Source organism: Corvus brachyrhynchos, unplaced genomic scaffold (genome assembly GCF_000691975.1).
Source record: "Corvus brachyrhynchos isolate BGI_N302 unplaced genomic scaffold, ASM69197v1 scaffold14, whole genome shotgun sequence".
Classification (NCBI taxonomy): Eukaryota; Metazoa; Chordata; class Aves; order Passeriformes; family Corvidae; genus Corvus; species Corvus brachyrhynchos.
Genome location: NW_008239110.1, coordinates 16,849,839 through 16,862,393, shown reverse-complemented (window position 1 = coordinate 16,862,393; position 12,555 = coordinate 16,849,839). Strand labels below are relative to the sequence as shown.

General features: G+C 38.5%; 1 protein-coding gene across 3 annotated transcripts in view; it reads right to left on the bottom strand.

The window, feature by feature from the left end:
- TMEM200A (transmembrane protein 200A) overlaps window positions 1–7,433 on the bottom strand; it is a 46,824-nt gene extending 39,391 nt beyond the window's left edge. Inside the window, exons 1-3 of one of the 3 annotated variants that reach the window (XM_017739465.1) lie at window positions 4,115–4,223; window positions 3,210–3,255; window positions 1,984–2,078 (exon numbers count right to left, since the gene is read on the bottom strand). The gene's annotated coding sequence lies outside the window, so the exon portion shown is untranslated. Of the gene's footprint in view, window positions 1–1,983; window positions 2,079–3,209 lie in introns of all 3 variants that reach the window. The other 2 variants (XR_001863722.1, XM_017739464.1) reach the window with 2 other exon arrangements.
- Between the last annotated feature and the right edge of the window lie 5,122 nt (window positions 7,434–12,555).

Sequence of the window (12,555 nt, the reverse complement as noted above, 5' to 3'; positions counted from 1 at the left end):
GAACGTAATAGGTTCTCTCCAAAATGCAGCCAATAGCTGTCAGAGTGTATTCTGAGAGGAGCTTTATTAGGCATAGACCTCTTACTCTCACAGCCTTATGTCATACAAAGCAGCAGGTCAGATCACGGAAAACTAATGTTTCCAACCACAGGAAATGGGGTTGTAGAACCCTAAGGAAGAAAGTAAATTCTCAATGCATCTATATAATCCTTCCTACAACTCCAATCTTAACTGCTCAAGCACCCTGGGATGTACAGGTTACTGAAATTTTACTGCTATTTTTGAAACAAGGTATATGGGCTTTCACGAATCGTCAGTTTTTTTCGCAGAATGAACATGTGACCTCCTGAAATTTACTGGCCACAGAAAGTATTCAGTACTTGTGTTAGGGTATTTCTAAAAGTTCTCTAAAAAGTGTTTCTCCTGGACTAGAAGAGACATCTTCCCCATTATGTTGCCTTTAAGAGTTTGAATATCACTAATAAGAAAACTAAACATCTTCTTAATATCTTGATTAACTCAATTAACCTATCATATGGTTCATAATATTCTATTATAATAAAAGAAATTAGATGGAAAAAATCTCTCCTTCCAAATCTGAACTTCCAAAGTTCATTCTACTTCAGGGCGTGTTACACATATCATTTAGAAATCTGGAACTCAGACATTTTAAAATCCAGCTGATAAAAGCATATATTCAGAGACATTAAGACAACAACAACAAAAAAATACCACCTTAACATGGCTTAGATAAACTAGAGTGTCATCTTTGCAGAAAGCACATTCCAGAAGGCTTTGGGGGTTCCCCATGATGGCAGCTTATTAGCAGAAACTGATTGTCATGGCTTTGAACGAAAACACTTCTAGCTGCGGAGAGCTGTTTTGGCTTGTTTGTGTAATAAAGGCATAATTCACAGAAAACATTTTTTACATATTTGGGCCATGTAAGAACCAGCACAAGGCCCACAACTACCTAACATACTGAATAAAATCCTACCTTTGTTGAAATACATAAGAAATCTGCCTGTAACTTCACATAGACAGGATCTCAAGACACTACCAGACCAACAGTAACCAAACAAGAATAATTCAATCTTTTTACAGTGTTCTTGAGCTCATAGCAGGAAAAGACAATTTTTGACTGGTATCATCCAATACTCAATCTGTAATATCTAACCCTCCACCAGTTTTGTGACATATATCAAAACTTTCATTAAAATTGAGGATTTATACTGATGCAAAATGTAACAATAGCAGAGAATTCAAATTCTTTTGTCTTTGCTGACCTGTTTAATACATACAACTCTAAAAACTGAAGGAGTTATTCCATGGTGCAGTATGCAGCTCCTAGCTGTGTGCACCCTAGATATAAGCAAACCTAAATTACCATTTGATTCCTGGAGCATTTGCTGCTCTGATGTAGAAAAAAGCACAACAGGAGAAGTGAAGCAAAAGAGAATAGGATGGATCTCCTACACTACAAAGAGAGAAGAGAACATTGCATGGACACAAAAAACCTGAAGGATTTAAAGGACTATTTCACAGAGGAACAGAGTAAGACAGCAATTATCACAACTTATATATAACATCATGTCCATGAGATTGTTACATGTTTTACTACAGTCTGGTATCTTCTCTACATCTATACAATACAGGAGTGACTTGGGTCACATCATAAAATAGGGCTACAGCACTAAGGTGCTTCTGCAGCTATTCTTTGAAGCAAACAACAAAAGTAGGGCCTACAAGCTTCCATATGAAGCAAATCCACTACCTGGTTTTATTATATTTTTTTTAACAAAGAGAGGAGCAACAGTTGCACAAACTCCCCACTCTTGTCCCAAGATTTTTATACACACACACACACATACACACTCATATATGGAAAAGGCAGGTTTGATTGAGAAAAGTAGAAATTACTGTCGTATCAGCCAGAAGAGCCACATTAGATTCAGATGAATGTTCAAATAATGCAATACTAACTTGTCTACATAGCCATGCTTTCTCCATGCTCCTCCTTCAAGAGCTATCCAGACAGAATGTGGAGAGTTGCTGCACTATAAATATGCAGTCTGTCTCTGTAAAAACAAACAAAACCCATACCAAGAATGAGCAATAAAAAATTTTTACAATAAAGTATCCTGAAAACTAAAACACAAGCCAAATATAAAATTATTAACAGCAGCCATTCATCAACTTCCATTTTATCAAAGCTGTAACATGAAGTAGTATAAACTTTTGGGTTTTGATGGAATCCAGGATCATTTCTCTGTCTGTTTTTCAGATCTCTGCTGCCGCTCATATTTTCTGTTTTTACAGTCTGATCATGATCTGATAATCCTTCTGAAAAATCTGTTTAAAGCAAGTTATGCTCAGCAACAGTCATCCCCTAGCTTTTGCACACAATGAGCTTGTTTAATCACAGCCACATGGTTTTACACGTGACATACGCAAAAGTGATTTTAAATGCTTTTTCAAACATTTCTATTGTTTTGACCAAATCTCAAATTCTATTTTTTAAGGAAAACCTCACTGCATCTAAAACAGTAAGAAATGTATAAAGTAGGATCTGTAGACATATTCTGTCTTATCCTCTCCTTGATGTTTCTGTCTGAGAAGGTAATTTCCCATCAAGATGAGATTTTAGGCACAGGAATTGCAGAAACCTGCCCAGCACCTTAATTTCAAGGTCCATGTAATTACATGCTCAAAATCTCAGCTTTTGAAAAAACAAACTGCCTCAAGATCTAGATAAAAAATGTTGAGAACCTGAACCTCATGCTTATCTTAGCAACCTCTGTGAATACCCATTCCTGCAGACCCTCTGTCTACCTTCCGTACTGTGAACCCATGTATGTGGGCTGGAGTGTGGCTGCACATCCCCCCAGGACACATCCCACAGCACACCACTCAGTACCTCACAGTCTAAAAGGCAGAAATATGGTGGAAAAGGAGACAAGAAGCAGTACAAACACACATATGACCATGCTAAGGACAATCTTTCAGAGCAATGCAGCTGTTGAACACAGGCTTTTCAATTGAGTGTTTGCAAAGAGTTCTGAAACTACAAACCTCTGGAGAGCAGCTGGCACAACAGATCAGACCCCTTTTCCAGTGCCCTTTAGCTGCTCTATGTCAAAGCCTCTGCTGTCACTGCTCAAGACCTGAGTGTTATTCCTACCATGTTTTTTCTCTTCTAAACTGCTTACCCTTGGCAAATGCCAACAGCTGGCCTCATCATTCCTTGTGGATTTACTGAAAAACATGAAGGAAAACAGTGTTATGATATTAATGCCACACACACTTCTAGCCACACTGCATAAGACCCACTTCCTTCAGTTACTCAGACAAGAGCCTCCCTACTACTTGATTAAGATATTATTTGCAAAAATTATAGTCTTGTTGCTATAGAATAATTGACATTTTGTTGCTGTACTATTGACCAATCTATCTACATTCTGCCTTCATAATATCATTATATTCACAGTCCTGCAATTGTCAAGGAGTGAGAATTTACCTACAGTTGTTTACCCACAATTTTTTATCAAAGTATAACAAACTCTGTCAGTTTGTGTGTTTCCTGCTACAGCACCCAGCTACTGAATGCCTGTAGTGGAATCAAATGTAGGTGATTGAGCACAATATTGAGACTATTAATATAAAGCAATCGAAGAACCCACATAATAAACATTACCCAGACCTCCAAGCTTCAGGTCTAACCTGAGAAGCCACAAGCCTCTGAGTCTTAGAAGAGTTTTTTGGAAATATGGGTATTCCCAAGCACAGTCTCACGGTTGGAAGAGCAACATTCTCAACTAATTTCAGAGCACATGACTCATCAGAAAAACCTTCCAATTCATATTTCCATAACATCAGCACCCTCTCCAAGGGCCTTCTCGATTCTAGACTGGTTTAACTAGACTCTCTCACTTTCCCCCTCTGAATTCATAGTCTGCTGTAGCAGACCTTCCACATTTTCCTTTTCCTTTTCCTTCCCATTTCCCCAGCAAATGTTTCTTCAACTGTGAGAACAGCTAGATTAGGAAAGAAAGCTCCGAACTGAATTCCGAAGCCCATCTCTTCAGTCACAAGGTTTAACAAAGTCATACTTAACCTGAGGGTGATGCTGATCTTGGCTTCTTAAGGAGTTTTAAGCAATGGCCCATTTCCAAAGCACTTAATATTCTCAGCTGAAAATTACCTCCTAAGCACAAACCTGAAAACCAAGATTGACAGACCTTACTCAGAATTAAATTTGGTCTAGTAACAACTAGAATATTCTATAAAAGAGATAAAGAGTTTTCCCTGAGTCTAGGTCTAAACTCTGGAAGGAAGGAGTGCAGAAACTAAGGGTCACACAGACCACTTTCTGCTCCACATTCTCCCTTTGGACTTTGCCTTCCCTAACGCAGGGTAGATACTTGGTAACATGCACACTGACAAAAATGTTTGTAAAAGCAAAGATTAAGTACTTTTAAAATTCTTCGGAGAAAGTAAGAAAACCCATGACCATCACATCATGAAGTCATAGACTCATTTAGATTGGAAAAGACCGCAGAGATCATGATCCTAACCAGTACCTTAGCACTCATTTCCAAGTCCACCACTAAACCATGTCTCTACATGCCACATCTACATGCTTTTTAAGCACCTCCAGGGATGGTGACTCAACCACTTCCTTGGCAGCCTGTTACAATGCATGACAACCCTTTCAGTGGAGAATTTCTTCCTAACCTATAATCACACGCATGCTGTAAAAGCTGCGCAACAAAACATTAAAAAAAGCTATACTACTTCATCTGGGCCCAGCCTCTCGTAGTCTAAGTCTGATTCTGTGATAATCTCATCTCTTTTACAGGAATTAGATAATGTATGGAATGCCATCTAGTCATAATCTCAGAATTTCACAGGGAAAAACCAACAAGACACCAATCTAACTGAATTTTAAAGTTCACAAGATTAAGAACTTTAATAAAAAAGAACTACAGTCTCAGCAATTTTCATTATCATTTCAACTGTACAGTCAGTAGGACAACAAAAAAATTACAAACTGTGTTCTTCAAAACACAGCATTGCTTGTCCTTAATCAGTAAATGCTTCTGTGTGTAATTTAATTGGTATGTATATTGGTTGCAAGCTTGGCTCAGACTCATGTCTTTCTAATATAATATAGTCTACTGAACTATGTTCCAGCAATGTATGCAGATATTCCACCATGGGCACCAGTTAATGAGGCCACGTCCTGCGAGAATAATATTGAATTAGCAAAAGAATGGCAATAAATTCAGAATAGGCATCTGCAAAGTAATTTGAGAAGAAATGTCTTCCTGGCAAAGAGCAAAGCAAATACTTTGTAGGGGTCATAGCAAGGGTTTGGGGAAAACACTTTGGCACTGAATTAATGCAAAGGGATTCTACTGCTCTAAAGACTATAAACCATATTAATGGCAAGACAGGACTTCCCAAAAAGAGTCTGTTAGGCCTCTGGATGTTTATTATTAATATCTGCTAGCCATTTTTGTACAGGCTACTATTACCAGGCAAATAATTGTGACAGTAAGGAACTGTCAGCTAGAGGTTTATTTTGTGTGCAGGTTTTGTGCTTGTTTGGTAAATCTCTTGTAATCCATTTGGGAGTATGGGCACACTATCAGTCAGGTTGGAAGAGACCACAGTAGGTCATCTCGTCCAGCCTCCTTTCTCAAGTAGGGTTATCCTAGAGAACATGGCATAGGATTGTGTCCAGACAGTTCTTCAATATCCCCAGTGAGGGAGACTCCACACCCTCTCCAGGCAATCTGTTCCACTGCATAGCCACTGCACAGTAAAAAGTTCTTCCTCATATTCAGGTGGAACTTCCTGCGCATCAGTTTCTGTCCATTGCCTCTTGCCCTAGTGGTTTGCACCACCAAGCAGAGCCTGGCTCCATCCTCTTGGATGTCTCTCCCTTTTAGACATTTATACACACTGATGAAGTCCCCTCCCAGTCATCTCTTCTCAAGGCTGAACAGGCCCAGATCCCTCAGCCCTTCCTCATAAGAGAGGCGCTCCAGTCCCCCAGTCATCCTCATAGCCCTCCACTGGACCTGCTCCAGGAGCTCCATGTCTCTCTTATGCTGAGGATCCCAGAACTGGAAACAGCACTCCGGATGTGGCCTCAGCAGGGCTGAGTACAGGGGCAGGATCACATCCCTCATGCTGCTGGCAATGCTTTTCCTAATGCACTACAGGATTCTGTTGGCCCTCTTTGCCACAAGGTGGCCACTCTCTTGGTGTCCCAGTATGTTCTTCCACCAATTCCACAAACTTTGTGCATCCAAAGATAATGTTCCAAATTCCATTTTCTATATTACTGTGATAGCAAACTGACATCAGATTTCTTTTAACATAATTAGAGCAGACAATATCTTCCAAATATAGCTTTTAACATACTACTTCTGTTTAAAATCTGTGTACATTAGGATCATTGTAGTAAGATAGCTTCAGCTGAGGTGGAAAAACATTCTAACAAATCATGGATTTCATGCTCAGTACTGGCTGGTGTCCCCAGGCACAGGCCCAGGTAGTGGGCTCTTTCACACTACCACAAGGATGCTAGGGACATTAGCAATCAAGGTCAGCTAACACCCTCTCAGGCACTTAGCTGGTTCAGTCCAGAAGCTCTTTCCAAACAGTCAGTTTGGATATGACCATCTGAAAGACAGTTTAACACCCACACAGAGCCAGACCACTCTGGCTGACCTCACGGCCAGAAAACAGGTCTTGGCTTCATCAGTTTCTTAACACACATACAGCAAAAACATATCAGAAAGAAAAATCTGTGTAAGTATGGTAGCTAAGTATTCATGATAAATACCAGTTAATTATCCAGTGTTTGAAGGATGTCCCCGTTATGCTTATTGTGCTCACTGGTCTTCTGCGAGACAATGACAAATTGAATAGATCAACATGTTGATAACTTTTGGGTTTAGAGTATTAGTCTGCTTGCAAATGAAAACAACAGTTCACCTAACTTCCAAGTACTTCAAAATGCAGTTTCAATCTTTGTAAACAAGCAATCCTTCATAGCTCCCTTTCCTTTAATATGTCTGTTTGAACTGATTTACTTACAGTGTATCTTCTGGAAGAAGTGTTTAACATCATTTTTGCAGAACATTTTACTTACTACACAACAAAGACAGTTCATTTAAAATGCATCTCAGGGAGACAAGAATTAATCTCTTAATTTTCCAGTCTGATTTTCAAAATGCTTCAAAAAAGAAATACCACCACATCTTTTATTCTTACTATTATCTCCATGATTTGAGTTTCTTTCCATTTATAACACTGGATGTAGCATAATTTATCTTTAGAAATGCAACTTATTATATCTAATTCTCTTTCTGCCTTCATATTTTTTCTATCTTCAATATTTCCATTTTGTGTTTTGCTCTTTTTCCCCTTTCCCTTCTCCCTCTCCTGTTTTCTTCCTTCCTTGTTCTTTTTTTTTGTCTGTTTTCCGTCATCTAACTTCTCCTTCCTACAAAAATAATAGTCACACCTCAGGTGAAACAAGCCAGCTGTTAAATACACAATAATTTACAGCAAGAAGCAGACCTCTGCCAAGTCTCAGACACTGTATCAGGTTTATTCAGTTGACCCCACCCTGACATCCACGTCTCTAGAAAGCACAGTTGCAGGGCACATCCCTTTTTCCAAGCAGAGGGCTGCCTCACACCTTATACACCAAGTTTGTCTAGCAGAAGATCATGCAAAAGACAGAACCTATAGCAGCTGTTATGTACACCCTGTGTGCTCCAAGGAACAGTCCTTGGGAAAGCTTGTTTGCTGCAGCAAAATGCTGCCCCAACACACAAGGTTGCTTTCATTCCTCTTTATGAAGGAATACATCAGTTGTACATCTCGCATGTACATTACATATGTGATATGCCTTTGTTACTTTGAATTACCCAAAGGAAAGACAAAACTCCAGGATTTTGAGCAACAATTTTACACCAGATGGATGGACAAATAATAGCACTTTTTTTTCATCTAATACATAGCAAAGTGGAAGGAATAAAATTAACTAGATACAAACTTGTTCTTCAACAATGTGCAACTGATTACAGAAAAGCAGAGCAATTTATTCAGACACATTCAGATGGAGAATGTGAAAAAACCCTTATATTACTGCTACCACTATGATACCGAATTCAACATGTGACATTTATAACAGGCTTCTAATTAATGGGCTTTTAGGGTGATTTAAATTGACAGAAATTAAAATTACTTTCAGAATTTCACCTTTATTAGAAAAAAGTAGTGTAACTACTATTGAAAAGATCTAAAAAACTTGGTTTGATATCACATTCAGTCTCTGAGCTAATGCTACATTTCACAGGTATCAAAGCACAAACCTCTACTACTTAAAGAATTTAGTGAAACTAACCAATTGTCAGAACTCGTAGGCCATTAGCACCCAACTGTATCAATGCTTTGTCGAAAAGGTCCTTTCCATTTCACACCTAGCATGAATGTAGTTTCAACTGACTCAAATTTTAGCACTTTTTATCAATGGGTTTTAAAATCTCAATACTGGGATGCTCAGTCCAACTCTATCTATGAAACAGCAACTAGAAAAAACAAAATAATGTAAAAAGGGGTTTTTCCTCTTTCCTTCTACTTCTTTGTCTTTGAACTAGATCCTATGAAAAGTAACCTATGCTATATTTTACATCTCTTGAGATTTTAAAAATCTGATTTATTATTGTGTGTATCTAAAGCATTCTTCATTGAAGTGACAAAATCCTGGTTTTTCTGATTAAGTTAGAGTTTCATCGTTCAGCTTAGTGGGGAGAAATTAAAAGACAATTTAGAGAAATATCTCCTTTGTTTCTGCTTATTTCAATAGGAGGAAAATGGTCACACTTCCAACAAAAGGAACAATTCCAGTGGTATATAAATGATAACAACATGTTGATATAGACAGACACAAGAGAGTAAAGTGAAAACCATTTACATTTCACATTAGACTTTTCAGAATCTTTATGCACAAAAAAAGGTAGTTTATTGCTTTATTTTCCACAAGTCTGTTTTTCCTGAAAAGCTCTGCTGTATCATCACATCTCATTTGCAATGTTCCTCAGATGCCTAGTTTTGGTTAGGTGGACTTGCATCACCCTGTCACACTTTTTTAGGTACTAAAACATGCAGAAAAAAGAACAATAACTTTCCCCAACCAGAAACACAGATGGGCAGAAGAAATTACTGAGGATGAACATCTTTCTTTTTGGCAGGTCTTCTGGACATAAACTTGTTTTAAAACCATCAGGTACTCTTTTGCTGACAAATTCAGCAAAAGACTAAAGAAAACTGAGTGATACAAACACGTTCTGCTACTACTGCAGATAAAAGACTTCAAGTACTTCTGTACTACAGGTTATCCATCCCACTTGACTAGCTGTGCAAATAAAGAAAAACTTGATTTTTAAAAAAAGGCATCTCTGAATCATGTAGTTTAAAATCACTGATCCTGTAAGAAAGTTCAGGACAGAAAATGTAATTTCATTTATACTAAGAGACTAATATAATGTCAGTATTTCAGTACTAAGTTCTGCCATCATGTCACTTGGGCTGCCTCTGGCAAGATTCACCTATCCGAGCAGTTACACATTTAGATACACCCGGTACTGAATTGTCTGATGTGGCAATGGTTAATGATGGAACAGAGTAACAACATCTTGCTTCAGAGTTAGGCTGAAGCATCAGCATGAAAGTTTAGAACAGTGCTCATTCTCACACGCTCCACAAATGATGGACACTGAGAAGCTGGCAAAACTAGTGGGCAGAGCAACAGCTGGGTAAACATCTGCTCAGTAGTTTAATTCACTGATGTTGTCAGCATTCCACCCTTCCATGCAACCAACAGTCCACTTAACCCACACAATCTCTGGGTAAGTAAGTTCTTATGTTTTATCCAGTGAAAGAGAAATGCAGAAACTTTTCCTCACAGTATATTTATTGTATAGCTAAAGTACTAACTGAAACTAGAGCACTAACTCAAGCACCGCCTGCAATTTCCATTTCTCCACTTCTAGTAGGCTTGGAGAGTGTACACGACTTCCCTACGAAGATTTTTAACTCAACTATTTATTAGCACCTTTGAGTTACTCAAAAGCAGTTAGCAGCACAGGAAGCAATACAAAGATTCTGCTGATAAATGGGCATTGAGAATGGACCCCCCTAAATCCTGACAGTAAGGGATTTCTTCCCACATCCATCATAATGCAGCATCAAAATTTTTAACAGGGTTTCAGAGAATAGATTGAAATCTTGTTAAGGCTTCTACACAGAACTGTAGTACAAACTACAGTATTCTACCAGGTTTTCAGCTGCCTTTCCAGAACTGGTCTCCTTAGACTCTGTTTATCAGCCTCATACAGAGGTCTGAAGCACCGTAAAATGTTTGAATTGGCATGACATGGCTACATTTTCATGTTTCACATCTTCATATGTTTTACTCTCCTATCTTGCACACCAGAAAATGATTTGCACCTGCCCCTTTGTTCCAGTATCATGAGATCAAACATGTAGATTACAAATAACTGAACTATTATAAAGCACAATGGCACCAAATCAAATTGAGGCAACACTAGCTAGGACGCACAGCTCCCCTTCTACTACATTCACTACCACTATTACAGACAAGACTGCCAGGATTCTATCGTTAATTTAAAAAAAAATAGGAAACTATTCATGACAATAGGTTTCATGTATTTTATATTATAACTTTTTCTGGTTTCAGTAATTTTAATGGGTGTTTCCACTGATTTTCAGCATTTCTGATTTCTGGCTCCTAAAATATACTGAACAAAACACAAAAAGTAGCAGTCTCCTCCTGCTGTTCCACTGATGTACTCTACTCCTTAACCAATTTTCACTTTGCATTTTCCCCTTTCGCCCCCAACAGGTGAGAGTCAACAGAGAATATACAACCCATGAGATGTGGCTGAGGTGAGCACCGGCACAAAGCATAGATATTTTGTGTCAGGTATTTTGTGTTGTAGGCCCAGCATTCAAGGAAGTGGAGGCAGAACACACAGAGAGGGCTTGGTCCAGAGAAGGTCTAGTAGTGCAGTTAAGACAGTGAAGAGTTTCACTGAAGTTACCAGGACAAATTGCCATGTGCAATGAACTCAAGACCTTGGGTGATCATTAGGGATGAAGTTGGAACTGCACACCTGCTTGAGAGTGAGCAAACATTCCAGTCCTTTGTCAGAGCAGGGCTTGCTTAGTCCATACTTCACAGGATTAGATTCAAACAGCCCACTTTTTATAATCTGATTACAGAGCTTCCACAAAAATGAATTCCAGTGAGGTTATATTGGGCAAAACTATGTCTGTACATAGAATAAAGTAATTCTAACCTGCTCAATGCTTGCATCAGGTGTCCAACTTCCAGTTGGATCATTGTTGCAATCCAACCAAGGAGCAACAAACAAAATGTTTCTATGCCAACAAAATATCAATTATATATGATTTTATTTCCCAAATTACTAGTTAAGTACCTCAATATCTTTATCCATGACAGTGTTTTTCTCTTCTCAGGACAAAATATCTAATTGTAACTCATGTTTTGAATTTCTAAAAATTATCTTACAATTATCTTCTAACAAGTATTTAGCTAAACATACATTTCCTGCCAACAAAAGTACACTAAACAATTCCAACTTGAATGACCCTTTAGCTTAATCATTAAGGAACTTCAGTTACATTCAATGGAAATATAATTTTATGGTTTAAATGTTGGGATTTTTTTCACACTTTCTACAAAGCAGCACCAAAACTACTAAAAAAAAATGCAGTTTCTTCCTATCTGGACACTTGGTTTCCATCACATGGATTCTATGCATCATCTACTTAGAGAAAAATAACAGAATAGTTGCTAGTGTATTGAGCTAGCACGAAGGTAAGGCAGAGAAGACAAAACCTTTGCTGACAGAATTTTATTGAACAATACAGTCCTCAGGTCCTAAAAGCATTATGAAGTGCAAGTCCACTACATCCCTACAGGTTATTTTGTAGTTCATGGTACACAGAATGCTACACTAAAGGAATACTTTTGTCTGGATACTTTTGCCTTTGAACAATAAAACCAGTTTTATTTTTCGTAACTACTGCATACAATAGACTATTAAGTGTCAAGTAGATACAGCTACTGCAATTCCAGATCTGCACAAAAGCTGCACACGTATTGAATTCAAGCGCAAACACTAACAATATTTATGTTAGTACGCTCTCAGGAATATCTGCCATGCATCCGAGCTGTTCGCAGTACTTTTGTTTCAAAGTCTGCCTCACTAGTAAGCTTATATCTACCCGGTGAACGATTTATTTAGCACTGAGTTATGTTCGCACGCAAGGGAATAGAGCAATCCCCATCTGTCTCTCATCCTTCCAGATACCCAGCGCACCACCATTTTCCCCGCAAACAAAGGTTAAGGAAAGCCCAGCTCCTGTGAAAATAAAGGCAAAGGGGCAACTCGCGGGGTCGGGAACGGCACGGGGGGCGCAGCC